Below are 26,519 nucleotides of genomic sequence, written 5' to 3'. Positions count from 1 at the left end.
AATACTCCAATGAGAAAAAAAAATCAATGCTTTTGAAACTATCATATGATCTTGTTTATTTGTGTAGAAACCCATGGCTGTAAATTGGCAAAAAAAACCCCAAAAAACTCCACTGAGGCATCTTCTTCAGGACAGTCCTTAATGCATTTCCAGTATATGAAATAGTGTAGAACAGGCTCCTGTCCCTGCAGTCACTTTATGCTTTGTTCACCCCGTCCATCTGAAATCTTTTGGTTCTGAAGCAGATACCTCATACAGACAAGGCTTTGTTTCAAGGAAGTAGCCTCTCTCAATTTTACTATTTCTCTCTTAGTTTCCTCTCTCCACCCAGTCTTTGCTACTTAATGGATCTAGGAGAGACCAAAGAAAAGCAGAGCTACAAGAAATTTTCTACCTTCAATGGCAAATATAGGTTTTGTAAAAAAATACCTCAGTCTGCACAGGGTCCAGTTTTGTGTGCTAGAACTCAGGATCTCATTTTTATCCAGATGAGTTCCTATGTGTAGTTTATATTCCAGCTCCATTTTCTATTGCTTAAGTTCATGAGTGCCGACTGAATTACAGGAAATCCTGACACAAATGTTTGTCATGAGTACTTGGTCTTGTAATTGATATTGAGGTTACTATTATGTTGAATGTTACCTCCATCTTTTGTTGTTATCAGAAGCAACTCCATGACAGAGTTGTCTAAGAATTGTTTGGCAGCATCACCGAAACTTTTTTTCCCTTCTTAACAAGGTGTTTCAGCATAGGGTCATCAAAACTCTGAGTTATTTCTTGTCTGGTGGACTAAAATTATATCTGCTGTCTTAAAACTGTTTCACACCACCTAATGTGATAGATGGGTAAAAGAAGAAACTTGATAACTTTCCGAGCAAAGAATAATGTTTTACTCAAGTCTTTAGAGACTCATTTATATGAATCTAATTGTTTTGGTATAGCCTTGTCCTTATGCTCTCCTCTGTGAATGCTTCAAAATATAATCTCATTGTCTGGAAGCCCGAAATCAATATAAAAGGAAGCGAAGCAGCTAAGATGTGAAAGGAAAAATTTTTCAAGTTAGAAATTAGCATGTCATCTTTCCATTTGCTCTATTAGGACTAAATGATTTTTATGTAAAATGTATTTACCAACTCTTTAGTCCATTAATATCCATTTAATAATAAATAAAAGTCATATTCATTACATAATTCAGTAGGACTTTTTAATCTCTCCTACCTGAGGGATTTTTAATAATGTAACATTAAGAATGATATGCGGATTATACTTACAAACGTCTTTAAGTTATTTATATTTTAAAATTCGGCTTATCTTCACAAAGAGACAAAAGAATACTCTGCTATCTTCTTGACCAAAGTGCTTCCCGTATTAGGGAATTCAATACAAGAAATCTCACAGTGGACTGTTAGCATGTAATCTGTTCCTAAAGGACATGATGAAAGCTGTTATTTTTGCCTGCAAAGAAGATTTAAATTTCATGAGTTGGGATGCTGAAGTGCCTGCCTCAGATTTAGTAGACCTGCACTTATACTCTTGCTGTGACAAAGATTTATGAACTTTGCACTAAAAGAGACAGGTAAAAGGAGACCAAACATAAAGTATAATTTCCTTTGTTGATTAAGTGAATGTAGCTACAGGAGAGGTTGCAGACAGGATGCTGTGCTTTGTACAGAGTGGTACATAGGCAGCTGGAAATGCCTCGCTGATATGTTCTTATTCATTGTACCTTGACCAGACTCCAGGGCCTTCATCCCACACAGGATGCCTGTCCCTGAAATCTATCAGATAGGGGCACACATCCATTGCTTTTCTCACAAAATATGCCTCATCATTCTGCATCTGTTCAATACCTGAGCTTCTAATGGCCTTTGAGGTAGATTAGGTAGCTGTTTTTCCTCTGTCTGATTAATTTGGTCATTAATCCATCTGAAGAATGCCTTGCTGTGATACCCAGTGTTCCCCATCCTTTTAGCAGGAGGTGAACCCACTACCACTTTGTCTGTGTCTCTACTGTCTACCAGACCAGAAAAAAAAGAGAAAGGGCTTAATCAATCACATGTTCTTTATCCTACATTCCATGTGTCCACTCTGCTGGCTCTAGGATGCCTGCATCTGAGGTGAGACATTCATGCTATTTTCTAAGGACAGTCATATTCAGCAAGTACTGACACAGAACAATTACAGTGTTTGGCATGTCAGTCTCTGTGGCAGAGCTGCTTGCTCAGTTTTTGGATGTGTAACACTGCTGGCATCCTGACAGATGCTTCTGGATGTACCTTGATCAAGTTGGTGGCCAGGAGTGGGAATCCTTGGGGTATTTGGTTTTGTGGCTCTTCTCAAGAGTCCCCATCACCAGAATGGGAGATAATAGCTCTGCCCTGCCCTGTGAGATGTTGTATGGATAAACTTGATGCCCCAGCTCCACACTAACAGTGACATTTAGCCTGTGTAAAACTAGCAACATAAAACTTTGAACATTTTAAGCTTCACCCCCTCTTTACTGCAAATATAGATACGCCAACCAAATAGAACACCTAATGCTTTTAAGCACTGTGGTCTCTTTCAATGACAAGTTGTTTGCCTTTTTAATTTTTCTTTATATTATAGCTCTAAGAAATCAAGTTATTTGTGGTTTTTCTCTTCAGTCTACTGCATATACTTTTATTTTTATACCAAAAGAGAAGAGATGTAGTATAACTGAGATTGGCTTGTCTGTATCCTTATTTTCCTTTTTTTTCCTAACTGTATCATTTCTTGCTTTCAATAAATGAAAATCCTAAATGTATATCTTTAAATTGTACTTAAATTTCTTAATACATCTAATTATTAATATTACTCTACCACATACATTTTTTTATCACAGCCTTCTGACACAGTGGCTTAGTGACTGTTTTATTATAAATTAGGAAAGAACAATTTAATACTACAAAAAGGCTTCTTTATCCAAGGGAGACAACAGTTTTTTAGACAAGGTTTTTAGATATGAGAAAGAGGGAGCAGTTGCTTCCTTCTATTGATTCACAACTAAATCAGCCTTAACTTATTATCAGCAACACTTTACCACTGGCAAGTTTAAGTATGGGCTTTAAACTTCATGGTAGGAGACTAGTTTAAACACAATCTTTCAACCCCAGTTTCTAAAAGTATTAATTTATAGTTGTTAGGAATGCCGAACTTGTATTATATTTAAGACCTTTTTCCATCAGCCTAGGAATGCTGAAGACAATCAAATATGATTAAATTTCTGTATACTCAAAGGTATTTTTATTGTGTTAGTGAGGCTGTAAAGGAGTCTAGTGTAAACTTGGGAAAATCCTGATTCCAGTCAGTGACAAAATTCACATTGATTTTAATGGAACTAAATTTCACTCAACTTTTAGGACTGGAAGAGGCCATAATAATCAACTAGTAAGAACTACAGCATAATACAAGACAGAATTCCTTCAAGTGTTTCCTGAATAAGTCTATAATTTCTGCTTGAGCTATTTCATATCTTTCAGGAATATACAATTTTCATTTAAAGTTCTCAGTGATGACAAACCAAGTGCTTCCCTAGGTAAATAGTCCAAATAGTTGATTAGAGTCACTGATAAAAATATGCACCTAGTCTAATATCAATCATCTAGTTTCCATCTTCAAATATTGGATCTCGTTATGCTTCATTTGTTAAATTAAAGGGCTATTTGCAATCAGAAATCTTCTCATTGTAAGTAATTGTAGGCTGTAATCAAGTCACCTCTTACCCTTTCCCTGGATATGCCAGAAACTCTGCAAAACACATTTTTCAAACATCAGGTTGTTCAAGTAGTGGTTTTTGTACTGAAGTTTTCTGTTTGTCCGTAGCTTTTTTAAATTGCCAACACCAAAGAACACAATCTTTTACATCAGAATATTAGTGGGGGGAATGGGAGGGAGCTGGAGGAGAGTACAGTAGTCTCTGTATGTATCTATTTTATATCAATTCCACTGCCAGGAGTTAAACCAAAGGGGTTTATTCAGAGTTAATGAACAAACAACAGTAAATACATTATGTATGGAGCAAACATCTGCAAACTAGTCAAGAGTGTTTATGTCCATAAAAGAGAAAATAGTTATATACAGCTTGGGATATTTTACATGTGGCTAATTATTTCCAAAGCTAAGTCTAGAATCCAAGAGAGCATAAGTGTTATAAAGTTTGGTTGGAAACATGATGTGCTGTCAGCACAGTGTGCATAAATCACAGAGTGAGTAGAAGACCCCAGGTCTTCAGCCATTAGTCTCATTTCTGAAATGAGGGGCAGGAAACTTAGCCATAGTAGAGTTATATAACATAAAGGTAAAAAAAACATGTTGCTGGAATGCTGTGCTGTGCTGCATATGCAAAATGTAGTGATCTGTGTTCCCTCTTTGAATTTAAAGCCAGTATCCAATATGCATTCTCTGCATCACTTAAATCAGCTGTTTTGACAGATCCTTGTGGTACAAAGATAAATATGCACCAAGCATGGTAGATTCTGCTGGTTTGGCACAGGTGGTCAAAAAAATAATTTTCTGAGACTCTATTTCTTGGAGTAGCCATAAGGGCAGGAAAGGAGCTTTGTGACATACATGCAGCCAAAATGCTCTCAATAGCCATAAAATGTGTCCTATATATTTGTCATCTGTGACCTTTGTGAAAAACCTAGTTCTCATTTTCACCAAGCATTCCTCCTCTGTACATCTCTGTGCTTTCATAGCATTCCTTATTACCCTAGCATTATGCTGCACTAGCAGCTCATCTTGAGTCAAACATAGATGTCATTTTTCCAAAGGCCTTTTCCTACTTTCTGCTTTCCAAACTGCATGCTGGCCTAACTGGTGAGTGTCATTTTCATTCTTAGTTCTCAAAAATGCTTTTAGATTACCTGCACATATAAGATCAGCTGAAGCCGCATTACCAAGTGTAACACATTCTCTTCAAGTTTTGTAAGACTGATTTTTTCTTAACAGTATTTACCATGAATCTGAAAAATTTAGTGGCATTGATGTCCCACATAATTTACCCAGATATTAATAGGTAATGGTACAACGGTTTTCTTCTTTTAAGAGTACTTATTCTTCTCTTTAACTTTGTAACTAACAATTCCTGTAACCTTTTTTTTTTCTTTTTTTTTCTTTTTTTTTTTTTTACATATTATTTTAAACATCCTGGTAGTTCCTTACTCAATGGTACAGCTGTATCCACAAAGTCAGGTAAAATATAAGACAGTATTATGATTCTCATGACTGCACTGCACAGAGAGGTTATTCTGTAGATAGCCGCATTAACTTGCATTTTGCTGGTCTTCATATGGAAACATCAACTCTTTTAGTCTGAATCACCCTTTAAAGGGATAAATATCATATAACTCTCATTTATCTTCAGAATTATGATCAGTTGAATCTACAGGAACCTTCTGTGAGGGCCTCCTCTGAGAGAAACATAGGAATGTGAGTAGGCTTTACACTACACAATGGAGAAAATAAAATAAAATAAAATAAAAAAAAAAAAAAAAAAAAAAAAAAAAGAAGGAAAAAGCAACCTAAAAATATCAACTATTTATGAAGTAGATAGTATGCATTTTTCTGAGGTTCTTCATACTGGAATGAAACTCATATATTTAAAATTTCTTCCAGCTTGTGAATACATAATAATGAAACTGGGTATATGACCTGAAATGTCATATACATTTTATAGGTAGAGCATATACATATACATGTCTGTAGGTAGAACTTCCATATGCTCAGAAGGTGCTCTCAATCTCGAGGGGTCCCTAATGCCTCTGAAGTACTTTGTAATGATGTATAAAAGATCAAGTCTCATGTAGGATCCTGCTCCTGACACAGTTAGCTCTCTCCAAAACATTAATCTCAAGTCAAATTAATAAGTTCTTTCACAGTTGTTCAAACAGGATCTACTTTAATATTCATGCTCTAACTTAACTGCATGATCTCCATCTCCTATTGCATCCAGCCTCTTATACTTTCCAGAGCATAAGTGACTTTCATGCTTGTTCCAGCACTGAGCAGGAAAAAAAAAATAAATTAAAAAATCAAGCCTAAATTTTTATGTGTGTGTGCTGATGTTGAGGCAGGAAAGACTTGAACAGAATTCTGGTAAGCTGGCACTGCTCATGTTAAGAGTTCCCGTGCTTTTTCTAAAACAGCTGATTCTATTTGCAAGGATATATGATCTGGGTTTAGAAAACATACTGTTACCAAATATCAAGCTATTACAGTGTATTTTTAGGGCATATTAGGTTTATATTAAGTCTAACTACCACATATAGTTTGCATGTATACAAGATAACATTAAATATGTACAATAATATATGTAATTATTGTACGTATACGTAATTACATATGTGTAGTTAAGAGATTTAAATTTATATCATATGAACATTTTACGAAAAAATATAAGAATCACAGTTGTAAAGTTTTTCTCTGTAATTCTCTAGATTATTGACTTAATGATGCTAGAAGAGATCATCCCATAACATAGAGTGATAATTTAAATAATAACCTCCGTTCCTGACTGAAAGAAATGCAAGCCTGTGTATGGAAGTTTTGTGCCTCTGTCTTTTACTTTTCTGTGCCAAAGAGCATAGATTTATTCTGACTGAGAAGGGATTTTGTGAGGCTGTCACTTTGTCTCCTGCTCAATGCTGCATCAACATTGATTTCAGTCCAGACTGTTCAGGGTTTTATCCTGTTGGGTCTTGTCAAGCTTCAAGAATGGAAACTGCACAGTCACTCTGGGCAGCCTGTTCCACTGCTGGATTTGTGTATATGGTGATTGTTTTTTCTTTTACCCATCAGAATCTGTATATATATAATCGATATATATTTCCAAATACATATTTCTACTTAATAGATTTTTCTGGAAACATGGCAGTCCAAGTACTGTTACTGCATGCCTGAACCACTCCTTATGTTTCTCTGTATTCAGATTAACAAAATGTTGTTAATTAACATCAAATTAACAAAATGATGTGTGGATTTGGTTTTCGGGGCTTTGGGGGTTTTTTTGTTTGGTTGGTTTTTTGTTTGGTTGGTTTTGTTTGTTTGTTTTTCTTTTTTGTTTGTTTGTTTTTGTTTGTTTGTTTTTCTTTTTTGTTTGTTTGTTTGGGGTTTTTTGGGGTTTTTTGTTGTTGTTTTTGGGTTTTGTTTTTTTGTTGTTGTTGGTGGTGGGTTTTTTTGTTTGGTTGGCTTTTTGTCTGTTTTTTATTTTTTATCTTGGTTGTTTGGTTGTTGTTGTTGTTTTGTTTTGCTTTGTTTTTTGTTTTTTCTGCAAATGCTTATTCTGTGAGAAAATGAATACTCTAGAATGTTTTCTCTGGAAAAGACAAAATATCAGTTTGTGAAGAGTCTGGGGTTTTGTCAATATTAAATCTCAGATTGTATTTTCATTACTGGTTTGACGTCCTTGAAAGAAAATGAGGGTTTTGCCATGATTACTTTCCAAATATTTCACGTACAAACATGGCTTCCTAGGAGGCAGTAAAAATGTGACATAGCTAAGGAGATGGAGTAGATTTCTTTCAGCAGGTGCTTGAAGAAGAGGAAATATTTATATGGGTGTGATGTGCCAAAAAATGTTGCTAGGGAAAAAAACCATAAGATAGGGTCATAAAAGAAAGATCTTATATCTTGAGCATGACTGCTGGATTATCATGTGTCATTCACGATAATGTTAATAACGTCATCACATTCAGCTGCACCATTCCCCTAATGTAGCACATGCTCCAACAAGCAAAGGTGCTTGCATGTAGAAAGGAAAGGAAAAAAAGTGTACTACAGATAGCCAGCTCAACATGAAATTTCAGACTCACTAATGTCTTGGAGATTATTCCCATACTCACAATGCAGCATGTGCAAAAAATTGGTAAAAGCATGACAGACTTTTATGTAGACAATTCTCAATAGTTTTGAATGAAATTTTAAAATAACTTCATTCCACATAACTATAACAGTAGCATCTATACAGGAAGGAGTAAGGAGATGCTTTAAAATGAAAATCAATCTTCTAGTCATCCACTAACAGGGATTGTTGCCAACATATTCACTTTTATATTTGTTCTGTCGTATTGGATTATACTCAATTCCCGTAAGTCCTTTAGTTGAATTACAAATTATGCCTTTATTTGGAAACAAATATGCCCACAAATGCATTGTGTACCTTCTCGTGTGCAGTGATGTTAGTGACTACAGAGAGCAAGCAAACTACTTTGGGCATTTTTCCTTACAACAAATAGTTGTAAGTGATCATTTCAAAACAGTTACCTTTGGCAAACAATGAAATCCATTTTAGTTTTGTCATAAAGGAATAGAAACCAAATTTCTTCCAGGAGAAAAAAAGAGAGCGTGTATATATATGTGTGTATAATATATATTATGTATACTACACAGAGCATTCAAATATTTCCAGTCCATCCTACAATATATTTTTGCAAACTGATAAATAATTCACAGCATGTGATATATTAGATTACTTCTTATAATTCTTAATACTTTGGAACCCAAGCAAGGGTTGCAAACAAATGCCTTGTTTTCACACTTTGTCTATTTTAAAATTTGCACTGGAAGACAAAGATAATGACTTTTAATTTTTTTTAAATTTCAAGTATGCTTTTATCTTTGTAGTTAGGTAAAAAGCAATAGTCAGCTGATGTACATTTCTTCTGTGACTATGGGTACCTGCTGATTTTCATGCCACTAAATAGTTTCTTAAAAGAACTTTGAGATGGGAAAAATATGGTTGACTTCATAAATCTTCATGTAGTATGAAACTAGTTCATAAGTAGTAAATAGCTACCATGCCTGGGAGGTTTTTATAGTGGGATTGGAAAAACACTGCAAAAATATATCACATTCATGCTGAGTATCTTGTATGCACATCACTGACATTGCTGAGATGTTGTCATTAGAAAGCCAAGTAATTGATTTATTCTGATTTGTACTGATTTGATCTTTGCTATTCATTTGCTGACTAGTTATGTTTTCTGGTTTTTTAATGACATTTCATAAAAATGCTAGATGGGAGTTCACGGTTTCATCAAGCATTCCTATCTGAACATGTTCACAAAGAGAAATGTAATGAAACAGAAAGTAATTTCCATTAGATAATAATCTTATTTGATCAACATTTTTGTCTAACTCTACATACTAACTTAATAAACTTGTTCCAACTCCCTCTCCTGCTTCTCATTACAAAACTGAAGGGAAAAATCTTTCCTTAAAGTAATAAATTTTTGTCCTTATTTAAAAAAATTACAATTCAAGACTAGGCATTACAATATATCATTGTAAACTCTGCATTTGAGATCACGAATAGTGAATATCTATATTTTGAGACTAAGAAGCCGAGTGGATACATATTAAAGCAGGCAGACAAAGCATGAACAGCACAAGCTTCCTTTTGGCAGCTCAGATTTCCTTCAAGTCTTCAGCAGCAAACTATTTTTTCTAAATGCAGTTTAATTATTCCAGCCCATTCTGCCTTTAAATCATGCTCCTGTGACTTCATATTGCATCAAGCACAATATGCCAGCTTGCACTTCTCTCAGCCCTCAGAAACACTTTTGACTCATTACTCTTCCTCTTGCTAAATAAAAATAATCTGCAATTCAATCACTTGCTTGCAAGCAATCACTCGCTAACTTGATATGCTTGGCAGATTTCCTATTTAGAGCTGTCAGGTATAGGCACAGCAGGAATCTGCCATGTCCTACTGCTAGTTCATGTGCAGGGTCACTAGCCAGGACACGGTTAAGTGGCTGATGATGTATGTGTTCACTGAAATTATTTCAGAGACAATAGAGGGTCTTTCTGGCTGGGTGTCCAGAAGATAATTACAGCAAATGGTTCCAGATAAGCTAGATCACAGAGGAAAATGCTCCATCCTGTCCCAGTCTGTCTAACACCTACTGATATCAGTCATTATAAAACCCACCAACTTCCTAGTGTTACCAGATACATATTTAAATTGCTTATGCTGCAACTAAAATAAAGGAACTGCTCTGATGTCTGTAATTTTGACCCATTGTCTAATGATTTACTGACAGTTGTATGTAAATTCAGCAATTTAGATATGCATCTTTTTCCTCTTTTCTTTTTTATAATAACAGTAGTATTATTCTAGAAGTGTTGAAAGAGTTCAACCAAGATGAACTTCATCTTGTAATAGTCTGTGCATCTGCACCTTCCCCTCAAAAGAAATAACTAGAAAGGTTTTATGAGTCCAATATCCTTATGATATTTCCTCACTGTCTTACTTGATGATCTCTAAGTAAGTACTTCCACTGTTACAGACTTTTGTTGTTGTTATTAATATTATCGTTATTATAATTATTTTAAAATACTAAATAAAGCAAAAGAAAGAAAACCAAGTGATGTAAAAAAAATTACTGACAAGCAGTTGATGAATACCCAGCCAGTCACTGAGCATTCTCAACCCCTAATAAACACCAGGTCTGGTTTTATTAATGGACAAATCCTTTGGTTAATCAGCTGTCCCAGTTCTGTCCCCTCTCAGCCTTTTATCTTCCCCAACCTTCTCACTGTTGGGGGAAGAGTGGGAAATTGAGAAAGCCTTGATGCTGTGTAAGCACTGTGCAGCAACAGCTAAAACATTGGCAAGTTATGAATGGTGTTTTGGTCACAAACGTGAAATTTAGGGTTACTACAGAGAAAATTAACTCTATTCCAGTCAAAACCACTACACGACATAAATATATTTGGTATTATTTAGAAGCTTTTCCAGACATTCAAATCCCTTCTGCTCTGCATGGGAAATGGGAAAAAAACAAACCAAAATGTAACTGAATCCTTATACATCCAAAGAGTATTTCAGAGAATGTAAGTCAGAATTTTATTAAGACAGCTGGAGCAGTCTCCTCCTAAGATATAGCTAAATCTTTTTTTCACATAAATAGCTCATCAAATTCTAAGTCTTAGGTGAATAAAGAATTGAGTCAAGTCACTTTATTTTGGCTACTGTAGGGTTTTTCAATTCCTTGTATCTGTACATAGACTCCTACCACTTCAGCTGAAGAAAGCTTTTGGCTACTTCTACGATGTCAGTCATATTAGAAAAGAATTGCTGGCTTGGTATAAAAGCTAATAATTTCTCAGAAGGCTTCTCATGAATTAGGCCCATTTTCACTATGAAAAGTAAATTAAATTCCCTCCTAATTATTTTCTATTAATTTGCATAATATACATTAATTTCCAAAATCAAATCTCTAATTTTGTACTGATTTTATTTTCTACTTGTTTCCATAAGAAATACAAACAAAAAGTCAGAAAAACAGGAAATGGCAAGATGCACACATTAAAGAGCCTTCTTCCACAAATAAAAATGATGCTGTTATCCAGAAATTAGAGGCAGACCTCCTACCAGTATAAAAAAAATTGATTTAGACGTTATATTTTTTATGAAACACAAATTATATTATATCTACTAATTACCATTTTATTACATTCATTTGTTTCTTCCTAACTAGATAAGTGGAAGTCTTTGTTTACAGTTATATAAATCTGTTTGGAGGGTAAACTGCAGCTAATGTACAAACTTCTCTGTCATCCTTCAAGTCCTAGTCCCCTGAAAGTATCACATTTCCCTCCCCTTTCTCTATCTCATGCATGCAAGAACCCTATAAAACCATTAAATTAGTACATTTGAAGGGAAATAGATAGGCTCCAATTTCCCTTAAAATGGATTAATTTGTTAACTTCTAAACTTTCCCTTAGTACTTTTCAGACATAATGTATAGTGCCAGTCTCTCAGCATTTCCAGTACTCAATGTTTCTCTCACTTGAGGCAGTTGTTAATGTGTTCACTCTATAGTTGCTTAGGGTACTGCAGACTTTGTTTAAATTACTATTGGAGTTATCTGTGTTGCTTACACTTGCTGTACATTATATTGCAAAGGAAATTTTATTTTCTAGTCCTAACCCTTCATGCTGAGGGAACAATTAGAATGCACATTTTTATACTTATTTATTTTTGGGAACTGTGTGCAAACACATGCCTGAGTTGAATTTTAGTAAGGATAGATTTTAGTCATAAAAATACAGAAACAGGAATCCAAATCTTGAAAGCTATGATAAACATATCTGTAATTTAATATTGAATTCTTTCTTGGAACTGGACAAGCAATATAATAAAGATATTTCTTTCTGAAAAGAAAGATAAAAAAGTTGGTTTTTTATTTTTTTTTTTTTTTTTTACATTGCAAATTTATATTCAAACATTATTTCTGGCTTCTGTTGCCTTAATATTGGAGCACTAAGTTCTAAATTAGTCTTACTATTTTGAGCCTGCAATTTAGAGAAATATTATAATGTCTTACAAATAGTGCAACAGAGGTCATGATTTGTCTTGCCTATACTGCATTATGTGAAAGCTGGGTGTTTTAATTTAAATCAGGTCTGTGGGATGCCTCTAAAGTTAATGCAGTAGTCCTGGATCATACTGACAATGAATCCTCAAGTTGTATTTAATTTCTATCTTTTAATTTCATTACTGTTGAATTTTGAATACATGGTAGGTCGTATTTAACCATATATTCCAACAGTTTGCTGTTGATATGAATTATTAGTTTTAGCAGAATCTAAATATATGTTTAAGCATGCTCTAATATAAAATCTGCCCAATGTATATAGAATTGCAAATCTGATTACCAGTGTTGAATTAAATGCTAAGTACATTTGTTGTTTGGTTAACACTTTATGCCAGAATGCAAAATGTGAAGGGTGCTGTGTGGCATCAAATGCAGGGAACTTTACAAGTTCTCCATTTGCCCAGCACTAAACTACACTGAAGTAATTCCAATGCTTTAAGTAGTTACAGACCAAAACACCTGGTGAAAACCCAAAATTATATTTGTGCTGTTCTTAGAAAAAAGTCCTGTAGCACAATTGATAAAAAGAAAACTATCAGATTAAAGAGTGAAAGATATAAACTCATAGTTATCATTTTGGGTATAAACCTTACAGCTGTTTCCTTATCAACTTTCCAAGTAATAAAACTACAAAAAGGAGCACAATTTTTGTAGCTTGTGAAAACAGAAACTGCAGCACAGACTGATATAAAAGTGAGATATCATAGGGTTCTTCAATTATGCTTTTCTCAAAGATCTGTTTTAATTCAAGAGAGCTTGTTTTCCACTACCTCTTGCTTTTTATTGCAACTCCAAAGGATACCATAGTTTAGAACTTATCAGATCACAAGCACAAAACATCTGCCATTTCTGTGCCGGTGTCCAGAACATTTATACAATAAATGGTGCATTTCAAGATTCTTCAGATCCCTGTTTTCATAGCCTTTCATGACAAATTCTTATTGATCTGTAACTTTTCTTATTTTTTCTTTATATCTTATCCTTTATTGCTCTTCTTCAATGCTGAGGTCACTAACCCCATATCCCAATTTTCATTGAATGTATTTGCATAATAACCTTTCATATCTCACATGTGGAAATGCTCAAATCTGTGTTAAAAAAAAAATCAACAGAAAAGCTTAACTTTCTAAAATAAAATCTTCAACAAAAGAAAAAATATTGGAGCACACTAATGACATTGCTAATTCTTTTTTTCCCCAGTGTTTCCTGTTCTTCAGGGGTAGAAATGCAGTGAAGTGCTCCTTTTTAATTTTCAAAGTTGATGTTTCTTGTTGACAGATTTTTTCCTGTGTTTGCTCCAGAAAGTCAAAAAAAAATTGTTCTGGTGTGTCAAATCCAACCATTAATAGACCAACTGGTTATGGATGTGAAAGGCCACTTTCTTTAGACTATGGAAAATAAGAAGATGCAATATTTTCATTAAAAGGCATCATGCTAGCTTGAGGATATTACTAGAATGGGAAGCTGCTAGTTATTGCTCTGTATTGCTGTTATGTGGTTTTGCCTGGTGCTTATCCTGAACAGCTGCTGTGACATCTCCTTACCATGAATGACATTGTCAGAGCATGCCTCGGGAAAGGCATAACAACAGCTTTAGAGTTTTGGATCTCTTTATATCATGGTACCTAACAGCTATCAGCATTAAAGCCTGTCATTGTCCTGTATAGTTGATCTGGTCTTGGAACATGCATACATGCCCAACAGAGAGCAGTGAAGCTTGTATTTTAAAAACCTTTTACCCTGGTATAGGATGGAACAACCACAGATCTATTGCAAAAATTTATTTGTTCTCTCGATCCCTGTAAATTGTCTTCCATGCAACATTTTGGGGAGGCTTAAATACACATAGAAATTAATGATATAGAAAAATATATATATTCTTGAACCAGACATCCTTGGATAAAGTAATATGCATTATAGTGGTGTACATTTTCCATTAAAACTCCTGTTATCAATAACCTTCTTCATCTCCTGCAATTTCCCTAAATATTCCGATCTCTGAAAACCTTTTTCTTTCTGAGACAGAGCTCCTAAGAACCACTGTTAAGAATGTAGACAAATAAAAAAGCAGCCACAACTTTGTGCTTTATATTCTCAATGGGTTAATTTTAATCTCTTCTGTGACCTAATGAGATTTTGCTCCTGTTTGAATCATTTGGCAATAGCATAATATAAACAGAAATGGTTGTAGAGAAGACAATAAAAATAGGACTAGGTTTGCTTATGTTAAACATTTCATCTGAACTTTAACACATGATTTTCTATTTATTCAGAATATATATTTTACTTATTTCCTTAATTACATTCCAGTGAAACGATACTGATTTAATTTAAATATTTTTTCTAATATGTAACCAGGAAAAGAAAATAGAAAAAAAATTGAAAATAATTGCTAGAATTGTATAATTTATGACTTTAAAGGCTTCTGTTTCCATATGTTATAATTTATTTTTCAAGTACACAGTGTATCTGGAAATGCATGCGTTTCAAAACTAAATGGGCCCTATGAACCTCTCCATAAGATGGTGCAAATTGTCTGAATTTCATAGATTCTAAGCCATAGAAAAGCATTTGATCTTGATCCAGTACCTTTGAATCCTGAAAAATTAATTAATTATTTATTCTTACGAAAATATGTCCTTTTTTTTTTTTTTTCTAGTCTGACTATGCTCGGCCTCCAGCTATTGTGTTTCATTATATTTTCTTTTCCTGCATTCCAAATTGAATAGTCACCTGCTTTCAGAAATAAGTTCCCTGGGTTGGTACCTCAAGGCTAAGATAAAAACACCTTAACCTTCTCATGGGTAAGGTATGGCAGTAGAATTTGCTGACTTTTTGTCAAGAAGGCAATTTTTCTCTCTCTCATGTTACTTTTTTTCATCTCTGTTATTTTTTAATAAATTCCAGTTATCCAGTCCCCTTTTTCTATGCTTGATGTCAAACCTGAAATAATTTAATCAGTAAATTGCTGTGCTTGTCACAGAATTTCCACAGGAAGCAGCTTCACTTTCAGATGTGACTATTTGGACATTGTGTTCACCTGTTAACCTGAAATGTAACACCATCAGCTAGTTTTGAAAGTCTTTTCATTGATGCTGTGTGATGCTGTTTTTCATCTTTACCTATTGGAGTGAGATTTTCTTCCTAGATATCTGAGCTCACATTTTGGCAGTATTAAAAAATTATTCTACAAATTTTTACTTAAACTGTAGACAAAAATAATATGAGGCCAGGAATAGATTCCTGTGGAACTCTATTAACATTATCCTTGTTTCTCATTAGAATTGCCACTGAGATCTAGCATAAAACTACTTTTAAAATTATTTATAAGCTTTCCACTGATACTATATGATTCTAATTTAATTCAGCTTGTTATGCAGGATTAGGTAAAATGCCCCATAGAAGCCTACTGTACAAACCAGTTACTTTTATAAATGAACCTTGCAAAAACAATTAAAGCTGATATGAATTTGATTTTTTCAAGTGTTCCCAGAAACTATGCTGAATGGTATACAGTTGTCCTCTAAGCCTCTGCCAGGTGCATCTCCACTCAATCTGTGTGTCAAATGGCCTAAGAAATATGTACAAGTCATTGACTCTTGACTACCTGTCCTGTTAAATATTAGTAAATAAGGACCAAGATATGTTCTCCTGTCAGACCTGAAGGCACTGACATTAATGGCAGGTGAGTTACTGATTGTGATTTCCAGCCTCTTGAAGATAGTAAATATGTCATCAATTTTTGAAAGCATTCTGGGGCAGACGCCAGCATCTTCCACCTGTCTACCACAAGAATGCTGCTCACTTTTGCTTCTTCTGCAAAAACTGGTAAGAGTTAGTGTAAAAAATAGATCTAGTGTCTTCTTTAGAGACAGAACTCACGAATCTATGGGAGCTCTTTGAAGGAAGCAATGAGTCTGTGCACAAAGGTTGATATGGCACCCTTTGATTCCAAAGGCAATCAACACAATCCCTCAGCAAAGGCTCTTAAAGAAACTAAGCTGCCACGAGATAAGACAGCCAGTCTCCAAATGGCTAAATAACTTATTAAAAGATAAGAAACAAAGCACTGAAAGAAATGATGGTTTTTTTTAAGTGAAGACGACAGGAGTATGCCCTGGAGGTTCTTTGCTCAATATCAAAGAAATAGTCAGATGACGAAGCTTGTTGCTACCAGCAGATACCACAGAGTACTAAAGGTGAAGGCCAGTTGCACAGCCTCAGTGGTAGAACTGCAGATGCAGCTAAATACAGAAAAATGTAAGCCATGGATATGGAAATATGCAATCTTCAATATGCCTGGATGGGCTCTTCACTCTACACTCTGGACTGTCATTTTGGGTTTATGATATATTGTTCTTCTAAATGTTGGTTCATTTTTCATGAACACCAGAAAAACAAAAGTGAATTTCCAGAATTAAGAAAGGAAAATAGTTCTGTTTCTTATCTGAATGGTGGTGTGTGAACAGATTAAAAATAGTAGATTTGGATCCAGTGTCTTTCTGTTTGAGTAGGTAGGCGTGATCTTGAGGTGAGATAAACATGTTTCTGCATCACACTCCTTGCATATAAAATTTTGCTTTTGATCTTTCAGTGGGATAATGAAGCCAGAGAAATAGCTAGCAGAAGGACAGCATACAGATATGCATTAAAAGAAAAATCAGCTCCAGGTGATGCATACTAAGAAGAAACACCTTTAGCTAGAATAAATAATGACTAAACAAACAAGTCGCATATTAAAAAAAAACAACCTTCTCTTGTGATATGGTATTTGTGGGAAGAGTTGAAGAAGAAATGCAGTGGGGAAAAAAGCAATGAGACAACATTAAGAAACTAACAAAATGAAACATTTAGTTTTCATTTGGTGTGTCTGTGCCACTCCCCAGAACAGAGTAATTGGAAATTACTTGGAAATAGAAAACTACTTAATGCACCAGGGAATACAGTATTAGAAAAGCAATATTCCATTTGTTGAAGACAGATGAAACATTCTAAGAGTTAAAATATTTATATTTTCCTTTTCTAGAACACTTTCCACTATCCATTAGCATCATATAATGTCTAAGGACATCAAGACTCCTCAATTTTTTTTTTTTTTAATTCATATCTGTCATGAATACACTCCACTACTCTATATTTTTTTCCTATGTATTTTCCTAGTTATCACAAATATTGTGGATAAACTAACACAAAGACATATCATTGGGTGTGTTTCTGACTAGTTAATTAAGACCTATAAGTATTTTTAACATGAAAAGTACCTTTGTGAAGTTATGTGTGAAAACCACACATAAGAAAAAGACTAGGTTTTTATTTTATTGTATCTCATTAGTATCTAATAAATTCCTGTGTATCCTACATAAGCTTTGAGAAAATCTTTGAATATCCTAATTTCCTTGGCACATCTGAAAAAAAAACAACAAAACCAACCAAACAAATGATTGATTTATACCTTAGAGAGGTCAATTTACTTTTAAAAACATGTCAATATTAAATTAATAGATAAAATATCAGAATGATAGATCATTATTATGCATTTTACTGCATAAACACTTATGAGTAGTTATGATCTGCTTTTTAGTAGGAACCATCCTATGGATGCAAAATTTACAGAACCCTTTTACACTGTTCGGAATATTTTGACAATCATTTTCAAACAAGCAAGCAAACAAGAAATCTATTTTCCTTCAAAATAGTACCCACTCAGAAAAGGATGAAACTGAAAAGCTGAGCTGTAAGTATGCAAAACACAACTTTTTGTTGTACAGAATGACAAGACTCCATCAAGGCTCTTGCAAGGCATCTCTCCAGTCAAGTCAAGTAATGCTGCTAACATGCACTTTTCTTCCTTCAAGTAATGATTTTGTTGTAATGTCTCTAACCAAAAAAGCTCTCTAGGTATACTGCTTCAGTGTGTTGTTTGTGCAGTAATTCCATATCTTGTGAGCTACCAGCTGTGGTCCTAATCCTTGTAGATAAAACAGCTCTGAAGTCAACCACTGTTGTGTTCTCTGACACAGCAAAGCCAGGACTGTGCTCATCATCTGGCATGTCTTTTGGCTCTGTGTTTCTTCTGCAGGCTGCCAGCATAAAGCTTAACCCAGGCCACTGACAAATCCCATCTGCTCTGCTAGCAGATGATCTATCACGGTGCTGGTGGGAAAGGTATGGACCTGACCCAGCTTCCCCTCTTTGCAAGGCCAGAGAGATTGCCTAAACCTGACAGCAGAGACAAGAACCCCTCTAATTAACACCTGCTTGTACATGATCCAAGGTGCATTGCAGAAAAAGGCATTCATAAATAGGAGAGGAGAAAAACTTAACGTGCAGGCAGCAAATATAAATGCAAGCTGGTCTTTGAGGCTGTTCCTGTGTTCTCTGTAGTGTTAGTCAGTGACTTTGTGTAAATACATCCATGACTGGGTTTAAGACCACTTTGCTTACAGAATGTCTCAGACACTTTTGGGACAGAAGGTTGTGGTTCACAGGGCCAGCTGGTTTCCTTGTGACATACTAGCAGTCAGTAATTGACAAAACTGTGTATGTTTTTCAGTGCTGACAAGCCTCAGAAATGCTCTCAGTTACTCAACTTTAGCACATTAAACAAAATTATAATATTTTCCTAAGTTTAATTAAAACAAGAGGGTGGAAGGTAAGATGTACTTTGCAACCTGGAGCCAGAGATCACAACCTAATATGTAATGGCTGCAATTAATGAGCATTCTGTGAGTAGTTTAGTTATGAATAAACATAAGGGTTTTGGCTATAGTTATAGATTTGCTTTCACCTTTGCATACAGTGGAGGTCAGGAAATATTTGAGTGATAGTTTTCCTCTGCAAGACAAGCACTGAAACTTAAGCTTTTAAAAATGCAGAAAGTTGTTACCATTCTGTTACTGGATTACTGCTGTAAATACTGCTCACTCTCTAGGCCGGCTTGGACTATTGCAGATCCCGGGAATCTATCTTCTTCTGCACCTTCAAGAGGAATTTCAAGTTAATTCCAAGTATTTCAATTTAAATTCTAAGATGGGTCATGAAAAAGATCTTTTTATGTTAACTTTTTTGAGGGAGAGGGTGATTGGTTTTTTGTTTGTTTATTTGTTTGTTTTTAATAAAGATGAATCCACTTTCACAGGGTTGCCTACAATTATCAAAATTCTTTAATATCGCAGAACCATGAAAACATAGAATGGTTTGGGTTGAAAGGGATCATAAAAACTATCTAGCTCTAATCCCCATGCCACAGGTACAGGGGGATACCTTTCACAAGACCAAGTTGCTCAAAGTCTTATTCAACCTGATTTTGAACACTTTCTGGGATGTTTTTCTGGGCAGCCTGTTCCAGTGCCTCACCACCCTCATAATAAAGAATTTCTTCCTAATAACTGTGCTAAACCTACTCTCTCTCAGTTAGAAGCTCTAGCCCCTTTCACTGCATGCTCTTGTAGAAAAGCCCTCTCTGTCTTTCTTGTAGGCCCTGTTAGGCATGGGAAAATGCTCTAAGATCTCCCCAGAGTCTTCTCTTTTCAAGACTTAACAACCCCAACTCTCCCAGCCTGCCCTTCAGTTATTTCATTTGTGCCTTTCCTCCAGCTTCAATGACCTCTTGAAGACAGTTTGACCTCATCAGCACAGTTAACGACTCCATTTATGAATAACATTTATTCCAGTAACGCAGGCTGAATGTCTGACACATGCAGACAAGAAGCACAGCTGGTAACTTCAGAAGAAGGCAAGCACTGAGGGTCAGCACTAAAGATCTCTGTTAGACCAAGCTACTAAAGGGCAGCAACTAAGCTTCTGATATGAGTGATAACATTTCATGGAAGAACTAATAAATTGAATTCTAAGTTCTTGAATGAATTGTGGACAAACCCTCTGAACATTTTCAATCAGCTTTGGGAAGAGTTATTCTAAACCATGCAGATGAATTAATATAAACATACACATGCATTTGTTTTTTAATTAAACAGAGAAATTTTTACCGTATTTCATCCATATAATGAATAAGGAATTATTCCATAGTAAAACTGGGGAACCCTGGTGGATCTTTGAAGTGTCACAGTTTAATTTGGATCTTTCACATCAAAAACTTAACTCCCTAGAGCTTTCAAAAATCAAAGATCCCTTAAATAACCAGAAATAATTTTAGGGGCCGTTGCATTTCCAGTACCAAATGGTCTATCAAATAACAAAGGTCTTCAACTTTTTCTCTTTACATCTGTAAAGGGTAGGGGTGTTGTTCCTTGTGGGTTTTTTTATTTTGTTTTTTTTATTATTACTGACAAATAAATATTAGAAGGAGAGCTGCATATGCATTATTATATAGTCTTTTATATTTCAATTTTTTTTTTCTTATCTCATTGTCATTCTATTTCTCTTAGGTGATAAATCTAAGTTACGTTTTTGCCAAACTGATTTTCTCTAATAAGACAAAATTCAAGATGATATGCTAATAATAGCTTTTTTAATTCTTTTATCCCCTGGTAAAAGACACTGTGTCCTCGGCTGTTTCACAGGAGCTAGTCAAATGCTGGCACAGACCTACAGATAGGAAATAAAACAGCTAAAGAGTTGTAGTCCACTTTTATAGGATTCAAAAGGCAATTAAAACCCATAATTAAAATGCATGATGAGGGTCATATTGTATTCTTTCTCTGCATAATTATTTATTGGTCAACTGTGGTAAATTTTGCCAACATCACCTTCACTCTCATTTATGACACGTACTTCCCAATCAAACCAATTTTTTAAAATGGACAGGTTCTTCTCTATATTTATTTTGAGGGAAACTCCTATTGGAAAACATAGTGAAGTGCATTTGATGATGTTGATTTTGGACTAGTGATAATTTCACACCAAACCTGCCCCCTCCCCTAAAATCAGCCCTCCTCCCCTAAAAACCAACCAAAGACATCCAACAAAATTTCAAAATGCAACAGTTGTTGTGCTTTTTACAAATAAGAGAAGAAAGTTACTAGCTGTTTTCTCTTTGAGTCCATTGTAAATTTTCATTGTGCAGGCCACTGTCTTGAAAGAAAACCTAATCCCCAACAGCTACCTTCTAGTTTGTCCAGGATATCAAGCTCCACTGACATTTAGAGTATGCTGAGAGACATATTTATTGAGACTTATTCTGAAAATGGCAAAGGTGGTAAAATTGGCTCTTCAGTTGTCCACTCTGCTTTTCAGTTAATGTTGTCCCTCTCTAGGTAATTCTATTTTTAGTATATGAGTAAAGTGTCTCAACCATGACTTTGTTGTACCCTGAGCCATACAGATGATCAACACAATGAAACTCAGCTTTTATCAGTTTGAGTCTCTGAGAAGGCTTGGACTCCATGCACAGTCTAATTGAGTCGTGCTTGGGGTCCATTACTTTCCATGGGTCTTTTACTGTGTGGTTAAAACCCTCCCAGGACACTCCTCAGAGTCCAGCCATATCATACATGGTGAAGCAGGAATATATTTTCCCATCTGAACGTATCCTTACCATTCCTCACAGAGCTGAACATTCGACGTGTGAACACCCATACAGGTCAGACTGGGGAACTTCCTGTGATTTTTTACTTGAATTCCTGACCCTGCTTTGGTCAGGGTCATGGGTGATGGGAATGCTGCAGTACACCACCATCTCTAACTTTTTCACAAGACCCATTGCATCAGACATCGGTTTAGATCGGTTTTACTTGGGATAACCCCAACACATGCCCAAACAAACATTCTCAGCTCTGAGATGTACCAGACTTTTTTAGGATCAGCTGCTCCTGTGGTTCCATTTATTATATGGGAACACTTCAAAAGGGCAGTTTCTAATTTATCTCTACGGGTCCTCACTTTCCAGCACAGTCTCTACATTAGGTAGTTTCAGCTGGTGGTTCTTACAGTCCAATTTTTCCACTTCCCGTTCTACCACTCCCCCTTGTAGAGACAAGGATTTGCTTCACTGTCCAGGCCAATTCATCATTTGTTTGGTCAATTTGGCATGGGAGTCCTGGATGATGGGGGATTTGTGTACACTCCCAGGCTAAATTTAGTTGAGACTAAAACTATATTGCCCTATAATAAAAGTAAAGCTTTTCCCATATCATTTTTTCCCAGTAAAAAGACAAACTAAACTTGCAAAAATCAAACTAATGCTGTAAAATGATTTGACTAATATTTGTTCTCCCAACGAGTCACATGCAATGAAAACATAATCAAATAACAAATGTTAATAAACTGATAATACAGGCAATTTGATGGCAATCGAAAGTTTCAATAGTTCCACACAGCACCATCTCCTCTGTTGACAGGTTCCTATAAAGACAAAAGTGAAAACCTGGCCCAATACAGACCAATTATTAAAAAGAAGGAAAAATCCATTGAGGGTTGATTTGAAGGTCCTGTGTCTACCACAAAGATAAAAGGGCCTAAGGGAAAATCCATTATCACATCTTTTCTGTTTGTGAGCTTTCTCATGTAAATAAGCCATAAACTGTTTCAATCTCTCACAAATACATGTAACACACCCTTCCCTATCTTGCTTAGATAGTAAATGGGGGTCTAATGTGTAACTGCATATTAATAAAGAAAGAGTAAGGTTTACAACTTACTAGTAAATTTAGACAAATGAGCTCAAGTGAAACCTAGATTAAGGAAGAAGAAAGCTTCAATATTGTGCTTCCCTAGCAAAGGGCTTTAGAAAGCAGAAACCAATCCAGCTTTTGATTTTCCAGTTGTCAACATGTCAACACCTGAGAAGTCACAAATTATATGCAGCAACTCTCAGCACAATGTATATATCAGATGGCATTCAGTAGTAACAAATAAAAAATGGGAAGTTCTCATGACAATTTCATTTAAAGAAATGAGTAGATGCATACTGTAACCCAGACTGCTTCCATGACTCCTCTTTGCTGTTAGATCCCGTTATCACAATATTTTAATAAATATTGAAACTCCATGTATTTGGTAATATTGTTACACCAAAATTGAACCATTATTGCAGAAAAGGGTATTGCAGAAAGGAACACTGCAAAATATTCTTTTTATGTGTAGATGGTGTCACTTTCTGATAGGGCATACTATGCCTTTGGCTTTCCTTCTCTGATCAGTACAGAACAACATGAGTCTCACTCTTCACCAGGCTGGCTTTCAGCTGTGCTGGTCATCTTTTTATCTTTCACATTATTGTTTCTTTGGGTTGTTTTTTTTTTTTGTTTTTCGTCACTTTGAAATTCATCATTGATTCTAATGAGTCTTAGATGAGTTTTTTTTCCTTAAAAAAAACCAAAAACACAAAAATACCCAACCCCCCACCCCCAAAAAACACAAAAAACCCAACCAAACAAAAAAAAACCCCAAACAAAACAAAATACCTACAATCCAAAACAAAAAACAAAACCCACTACCTTTCTGACCTCAAGAATAGTTTCTTGAATCTTCTTTTTTCCACTTTGGTAGGAAAAAAAGTTAAGTGTTTTTACCTCCCCTTCTCTTCAAAAAAGAAAATATTATTTTGCCTCCTTGATTGTCTGCATAGAAGATAGTTTGAATTAGTTTGAATGCTCTGGAATAATGTAAAAGTGACTCAGAAATGAGGCAGAAATTTACCAGCCTTCCAAGTTGCTATTCATTCAGGCCATCTAATCCTGGCTCATTAAAGACTGGTAGGCACATCATGTGTAGAAGAGTTAGAGATCTTTTCTCATCATACTCAGAGTAATGTTCTTGCTTACCTTGCTTACAGATTTAACTCAGAAATAAAACAGATGACAAAGTTGTCATTTTAACTAATACACTCCGTGAACATCTCTTTAGCATCTAAACGGATATAGAAGATAACTATTCAGAGTTTCTTACATAGTGAATGAAACTAAAAAGCTCCAGTACCTTCTGAGATACACACCTGAGAGAAAATAAATTTTCATCATGAGGTGGAAGAATTTAGAAATATATCTTACGATTGTTGAGAGATTTCTTCAAAGAAACAATATTAATATTTTACTTAACAATATATATGTCTTCACTGTATCCTATCATCTGTCTGAAAAAGAAAAAATAAACCAAATAAAACAGAAATACCTTGCCTTAATGAGTACATCAAGTTTTTCAGCATTTAAGGACTAGTGTCTTGTTTTGAGACAATGATAATAATAATAATGGCAACGATAAACCATGGTTATGATTTGATTTACAAGAATGAAGGAGTGTGATCTTAGATTAAAAGAAATGCAATATGTGAAGAGTAGAAATACCATACCTCTTCTAAAATATAATATAAGCTTAGGGAAGAGAAGAATAAGAAGCAGCATAAAAATAATAAAAAAATCTTAATCATTATGATCTTGTTTAAATGATCATGGCAGACATAGGAGGAAGGCTGAGGGTGGAATGAAAGTGAGAAGTGGAATGCATTTCAGGATCATCTATTTGTTCATGTGGGGACTCGAGCTGTTTGGGTTTTTTCTCCCCACTGGTTCCAAAACCTTTTCATTTCCATATGCTGATGCCCTCTTTCAGAAAGGAGTCAGCACCTTAGCTATCACTAATGCTGCTGAGCCCAACATGGAAGATAAATTATTTCAGCTACAAAGGAGAAATATTTTGCAATGTTAAAATATTTACAGGTATCCTAAAGCGTAAAAATTTGCTCCAGTTTTAGAACATGAAATATGCCAGAACAATACATAACGGTTGGACAATGAACTGAAGCCTAAAATTCTATTAAACTAACTGAATACTAACAGTTTTAAACTAACAGTTCTGTGAAGTCTAACTGAAATCAAAGTTCCCGTAAGTACCTTCTGTTTGCACATTTAAACAAAAGTGCAACTCTGTTTGCCAATATTGCAACCCCAGAAGGCTCTCGCCATAAAAATTATAGGGTTCAGCCTCACCAGAACTCTAATCCTCAGAAAAATATTATTTCCCTCACATACTATGCAAGGATGGATCCCAGGTCCACAAAATACCAGTACAAAGCACAGGTATTTTGTACAGAGCAGAAGTATAATGTGCTTGTGGATATGCCCCACCAGCTAGAAAGCCTTAGAGGTGAAAGTGATCACAGCACATACATAATTTTATGTATTCCAAAAAAACTAATTTCTACAATTGAAGAAAAACAGGTACCTAATCTTTTTATTCAAAAACTAAATGTGATAGCCTAAAGCTGAAAAACAGAGGGAACCTTCACCTTTGATAAAAGAAAGGGTCATTCCAGGACAACTACAAATGGTTGAAATTACTTTTTTTGCTTCAAATTAATATTATTTCTGCAGATGTGACCATGACTAGCACAATTTCTGTTCTGCAAAGCTGCAATAACAGATATGGAAATAGATCTTAGCAGTTTTGTGTTCTGTTATTCAGTCTTCAAATTCATTATATGCAAACAAGAATGGAAATATATGTGATTGGTTCAACCTCCAGTCACTCTGAACTGCATGTCAGACATTCTTGTGATATAAGGTATTTTTATATTCCTTTTTTTTTCTGCTTTGTCTCTTTTCCACCAGGATGCTTGAGTGAATAGGTGTATTTCTTTTAAAATGGACTTAGTTGGTAGGCCACAACTTTGAGCAACACTGTCTTTTGCATGTCATCTTTTAACACTTACATCATTTCCCTCTGAGCTGTCTTTTCATTCCTCTTATCACCTTAGCAAATGCAAATGAAGTAATTATCTAGTTAAATTCTGAACAGGCATTATTCATTTGAGAGATCGTTACTTTGTAGTGCTAAGGAAGCATTTTTTCCCCCACCTTTGGCACTTTACAATAAACTCATTCTGATCTAAATTGATTGCTCTGGGATTATCTTGGAGTCGTTAAAATAATTCTGTATTGACTTTCACTAATGTCTTTAATTGGCAATTTAAAATTTCAACATTTTGAATTAAATATGCAAAGGTATAGCTCATTTTAGCTGTATAAAATTTTGATATGACTTTGATTCAAATCTTATTTTGAATATTACAGAATTTGTCTCAGAACCAATTATGGTTTTGGTGGAGTAAAGGTGATGGCAGCAAGGAGGAGGGGAGCACTCCATAGGTGTTGAGACGGGGGAACAAAGAGAAGAGCAGTAAGTGGCCAGTCTTCCAGGAGTGGCTTACCTACAAATTGT

Source organism: Sturnus vulgaris, chromosome 1 (assembly GCF_052056855.1).
Source record: "Sturnus vulgaris isolate bStuVul1 chromosome 1, bStuVul1.hap1, whole genome shotgun sequence".
In the NCBI taxonomy this organism is placed as follows: domain Eukaryota; kingdom Metazoa; phylum Chordata; class Aves; order Passeriformes; family Sturnidae; genus Sturnus; species Sturnus vulgaris.
Note: the sequence above shows the minus strand (reverse complement) of the source record.